The 5855-nt window shown below is 38.9% G+C and overlaps 1 protein-coding gene across 6 annotated transcripts in view; it reads right to left on the bottom strand.

Annotated features, from left to right (window-relative positions):
• Positions 1 to 5855, bottom strand: part of SENP7 (SUMO1/sentrin specific peptidase 7) — a 164592-nt gene that overhangs the window by 155343 nt on the left and 3394 nt on the right. The gene's annotated exons all lie outside the window — the stretch shown is intronic.

The following is a 5855-nucleotide window of genomic DNA, read 5'->3' as shown; positions in this document are numbered from 1 at the left end:
ATTCCTTAGAGACAACCAAAAATAAGTAAATTATATACGTCCATCGACCATCCAACTGGCTGGTACATATGACATGCACTGGCAATTTAAAAATAAATGCTGACTCGCACATGCGCGATACATATAAAGCTCTCGCTGGCGCCAATCGCACATAATGCCAGAATGTATCTGAAGACCAACTATTGGTACTGAATTTTTAATATTAAGCTGAATGCTCTTTTAAATGATATATGTAAATTCAATTTATTTGGCAAATAGTTAAAACTCATGTCAGCGAATTTCAGAAACGCTGTCTCACATTCACATATTATGACATTAGACAGTGAATCCAAATTACGAACAGAAGATAACACTAACCATATAGTTAAGGCAGAAATTCCGGATGAAGACCAGTATTACTCTTTCAGGAATATCATGTTATAAATTAAAATTGAAAGTAGATGCAATCATCACGTTACTGAGAAATCTTAAGAATAAATGGGGTCTTTGTAATGGTACTAGATTTATTATCAAGATTGTGACCTAACATAATCAAAGCTGAGGTATTAACAGGATCTGTGGAAAGAGAGCTTGCTCTGATCCCAAGAATTGATTTGTTCCTGTCTGGCACTGGCCTCCCATTTAAATTAATTCAAAGACAGTTTCCCGTGATGCCACCATTTGCAATGACTATTAATAAATCACAAGAACAAACTCTAGACAGAGTAGGAATATTCCTACCTGAACCCATTTTCGGACATGGTCAGTTATATGTTGCTTTCTCTTGAGTTCAAAGAGCGTGTGACATTAAAGTTCTAAATACTTCATCACAAGGGAAATTAGTCAAGCACTCTGAAAGTCTTTTTACTCTTAATGTGGTATACAAGGAGATATTAGAATAAGTTTAATTAATTTACCAGTCATTGTTTTTATCAATATTGTTTGTATATGTTTTGTTATTTTTATATCATGTCTTTGTTGTTTGTATATCATGTTATTGTTTATTTATTAATCAATTTATATATTATTTTAATATACATTTTACTAATTTTCTTTCATCTCTGACACTTCTATTATAGAGAAAGGGCAAATAGCGATATTAAAATACTTTGTATTTTCATTTTATAATACTTTATTATATATACTATTTTGACATGTAATTTTTTGCAGTAACATATTTACTGCAAGAATTTTTCTTCTAAATAATTTCCTTTCAATGTGCACGAATCCGTACTCTGGGCCACTAGTTTTTAAATAAATGGTCAGAGGGGAAGGGCACTGTGAGGCTGGGTGAAAAGGTGAAGAGATTAAGAAAAGAGAAACCTCGTAGACAAGTGTGGGATTACCAGAAGGAAAGGAGGGTTAGGGGGTGTTAAAGAGGATAAATGGGGGCTAAATGGTGAAGGAAGGAGACTTGGTGTGGTGACCACACAATACAATATACAGATGTATTATAGAATCATACCCCCTGAAACCTATATAATTTTATTAACCAATGTCACCCCAATAAAGTCAATTAAATAAATAAATAAATGGTAAGAAAGCCTTTACCTTATATAAATTCACTTTCTAGTCAAATTTTTTTAATCTTTATTATCGAAAAGCATTACATATGTCCCCTTTTCCTAGTCAGGTTTAAATATTTTTTTATTGATTTCAGAGAGGAAGGGAGAGGAAGAGAGAGAAACATCAATAGTGACTCATTGATGGGCTGCCTCCTGCATGCCCCCCCACCCTCCCGGGAATTGAGCCCAGAACCTGGGCATGTGCCCTGATCGGGAATCGAACTGGCTACCTCTTGGTACATGGGTCAACGCTCAACCACTGAGCCACACCAGCCGGACTGTAGTCAATTTTAAATTTACAAAATATATTTTTTTCAATATATATTTTTAAAAGGAGTATCAATTGCTTAAATTACAATTTATAGATTACTATTCCCAGACTAATTGAGTTAAAAGTGCTTCTATACAGTTTTGTAGCATGTTACCCTGTTTCTTTAATTAATACTGTGATTTCCCAAAATTGTGGGTGTTTTTATAATTAAGTTGCTCCATCTTATACTAGGTTAGTTTTTAGAGCATTTTAACAAATATATGATGTGCCTCTTCTTGTAATTAGGTTGGTCTCTTGAGCATTTAACAAATATATGATGTGCTTCTTGTAGAATAGCATAGTGCTCAAGAGTACAGATTTTAAAGCCAGACAACCTAAATTTATATCTTGCTTACTAGCTGTTACTACTCTAAAACTCGGTTTCTCATCTCTAATACAAGGCAGGATACCCAGCCTTTTTTTTTTTTTTTTAAATAGAGAAGAAGGAAGAGAGAGATAGAGAGAGAAATATGTGAGAGAGAAACATCAATCAGCTGCCTCCAACATGCACCTCGACCAGGAATCGAGCCCACCACTTCTTCGTGTACAGGACAACACTCCAACCAAACCATATCAGCCAACCTCCTAAATTAATGAGGACTCACATTAGACTTGCCCATCTGGGAGGCAGGTTTGAGACAGCAACACAACAAAGTGCCAGTCTAGATCTTTGGAGCTACTCAAACCTTCCCATAACCCATTTCCTGTGGTGCCATGGGCCACTAATTTACTTTCCAATCCTCTGCCTTCTATCATCAGGCCTAGGAATCACATTATTCACCAATCTCTACAGCCTTACATCTCTTAAGTAGTCAACTCTACCCTTTCATCTACCTTCTTCTCTCTTTTCTCTAGCCCACTAAATTCCTTTCCAGAATAATACAATTTCCTTAAATTCTGAATCTTCTTGAACATTTCCTCCACCTTAGTTTAACTGAATCCTAGATTATTGACTACACTATTTTTTTAAGACACTCTCTCAAGCTTCTTCTCCCACTTACAAAATTATAAGTTAACAATTTCCTCCCCCAATCACCATTTCCAATGAATATTCTTTCTTTATTGCAATAATTCTTTTTTAATTCCCATAAATTAGCTATATTACCTTACCCATACTTGTGATCGCCATATACTGAGCCAAGACCAGCTCTCTAACATTCCTAGAATATTCTGATACTTGATTCATAGTTTTCCTATCATTACAATCTACCAACATTCTGAATCTCTAACACTTCTATTAATCAACTCAGTCAATACAAAGGACTGACCTTAATTTACTCTAACAGCTTCCTGTACATGTCCCCATTTCAGAAACATACACTCATGAATGGATTTAAGGAATAGTGTTGTACCTTTCAAGTTCTCAAATGAGAACCTCTCACTATACAACATAATGTCCTCTGACCCTTCCATTTCCTCACTCACACTAAACCCATTTTTGCCTCCACATTTTGTCATACCCTTTAACCCTAAGAAAAACTAAATTCACTGGGGACGGCTGGGGAGAGGTCAACGGGGGCGGAAAGGAGACTTATGTAATACTTTTAACAATAAAAAATTTTTATATAGAGACTCCACCAAGATGGCGGCATAGGTAAACACCGGAGACTGCTGCCGCAAACAACCACTTCAAAAATACAACTAAAAGACGAAACGGACATCACCCAGAACCACAGGAAGGCTGGCTGAGGAGAGACTCTTCAACTAGAAGGAAAAATAACAGCACACCGAGGCTCAGAGGAGGCGCAGTGTGGAAAAAACTCAGGTGCGGAGGTGCGCGCGCAAAGCGGGCTGGTGGCTGAGAGCGCGGTTGTCGTTTTCGGTCAGGGGGGAGTCTCAGACTCTGAGCTCCAGATACGGGCGAATCGCTGGGGACTCGGACCCAAACGGGAGAAGCGGGAGTGTCTGGCATCAGTTGGAAGGCAGCTTTCCCTCCGAGGTTTGCAGCGGTTCCGGGGGTTCTGAGAAGCAGAGCCTCTGGGAACAGGACTGAGGGCACCATAACGGCTCCCTCCGCCCGCCCTGTTGAGCCCGCCCCGCCCAAGCCCTGCGCAGAGCCATTTGCCGGATCGCCGCAGGCAAAGGCTAGATTAGCGCCCCCCCAGAGGACAGAAGTTTTCCCACTGCAGCAGACACAGCTGATTCTCACAGCCAGTCGGCCTGGTGGTCAAATCCCTCTAGTATTAACTACAACAATCAAGGCTCAACGAGAACAAGACTGCGCACAAAGACCACTAGGGGGTGCACCAAGAAAGCATAAAAAATGCGGAGACAAAAAAACATGACAGAAATGGAGGATATAGAGCTAAAAATCGCAATTTTGAGGGCTTGCAAAAATGTGCTAGAAGCTGTCAATAAACTTGAGGAGAGAGTCACGAAAACTAATGAGACCCTCGATGCTATGATAAAGAACCAACTAGAAATTAAGCATACACGGACTGAAATAAAGAATATTATACAGACACCCAATAGCAGACCAGAGGAGCGCAAGAATCAAGTCAAAGATTTGAAATGCGAAGAAGCAAAAAACACCCAACCGGAAAAGCAAAATGAAAAAAGAATCCGAAAATACGAAGATAGTGTAAGGAGCCTCTGGGACAGCTTCAAGCGTACCAACATCAGAATAATAGGGGTGCCAGAAGATGAGAGACAGCAAGATATTGAAAACCTATTTGAAGAAATAATGGCAGAAAACTTCCCCCACCTGGTGAAAGAAATGGACTTACAGGTCCAAGAAGCGCAGAGAACCCCAAACAAAAGGAATCCAAAGAGGACCACACCAAGACACATCATAATTAAAATGCCAAGAGCAAAAGACAAAGAGAGAATCTTAAAAGCAGCAAGAGAAAGAGACTCAATTACCTACAAGGGAATACCCATACGACTGTCAGCTGATTTCTCAACAGAAACTTTGCAGGCCAGAAGGGAATGGCAAGAAATATTCAAAGTGCTGAATACCAAGAACCTACAACCAAGAATACTTTATCCAGCAAAGCTATCATTCAGAATTGAAGGTCAGATAAAGAGCTTCACAGATAAGGAAAAGCTAAAGGAGTTCATCACCACTAAACCAGTATTATACGAAATGCTGAAAGGTATCCTTTAAGAGGAGGAAGAAGAAAAAGGTAAAGATACAAATTGTGAACAACAAACATGCATCTATCAACAAGTGAATCTAAGAATCAAGTGAATAAATAATCTGATGTACAGAATGAACTGGTGATTATAATGAATCAGGGACATAGAAAGGGAATGGACTGACTATTCTTGGCGGGGAAAGGGGAATGGGAGATGCGGGAAGAAACTGGACAAAAATCGTGCACCTATGGATGAGGACAGTGGGTCAATAAAGATTTAAAAAATAAAATTAAAATTAAAAAAAAAAATTTTTATATAAAAACCTAAATTCACTTTTCTTCCAAATTCTTCCTAGAGGACTTAGCACTGCTGAAGACACATAATATAAGAACTGCAGCTATTACTACTACACACTCAAACTTTTTTTTTTTAAATATATTTTATTGATTTTTCACAGAGAGGAAGGGAGAGAGATAGAGAGTTAGAAACATCGATGAGAGAGAAACATCGATCAGCCACCTCCTGCACATCTCCCACTGGGGATGTGCCCGCAGCCCAGGTACATGCCCTTGACCGGAATCGAACCCGGGACCCTTCAGTCCGCAGGCCGACGCTCTATCCACTGAGCCAAACCAGCTTCGGCTCAAACTTTTTTTTAACAAAGATTTTTACGTTACTTTATAGTTCGTATATTTATCCCTAATTGACCTCCTACTCTATTTTGAGCTCCCAATACTTGAAAGTCTTTCTTTCTCAAAAGATGATTTTTGCCTCTTATTTCCCTAGACTAGATCAGCGGTTCTCAACCTGTGGGTCGCGACCCTTTGGGGGTGGAACGACCCTTTCACAGGGGTCGCCTAAGACCATCGGAAAACACATATATAATTACATACTGTTTTTGTGATTAATCACTATGCTTTAAT

The sequence above is a fragment of the Myotis brandtii genome, unplaced genomic scaffold (assembly GCF_000412655.1).
Source record: "Myotis brandtii unplaced genomic scaffold, ASM41265v1 scaffold63, whole genome shotgun sequence".
Classification (NCBI taxonomy): Eukaryota; Metazoa; Chordata; class Mammalia; order Chiroptera; family Vespertilionidae; genus Myotis; species Myotis brandtii.
Note: the sequence above shows the minus strand (reverse complement) of the source record. Positions and strands in the feature narration are given on the sequence as shown.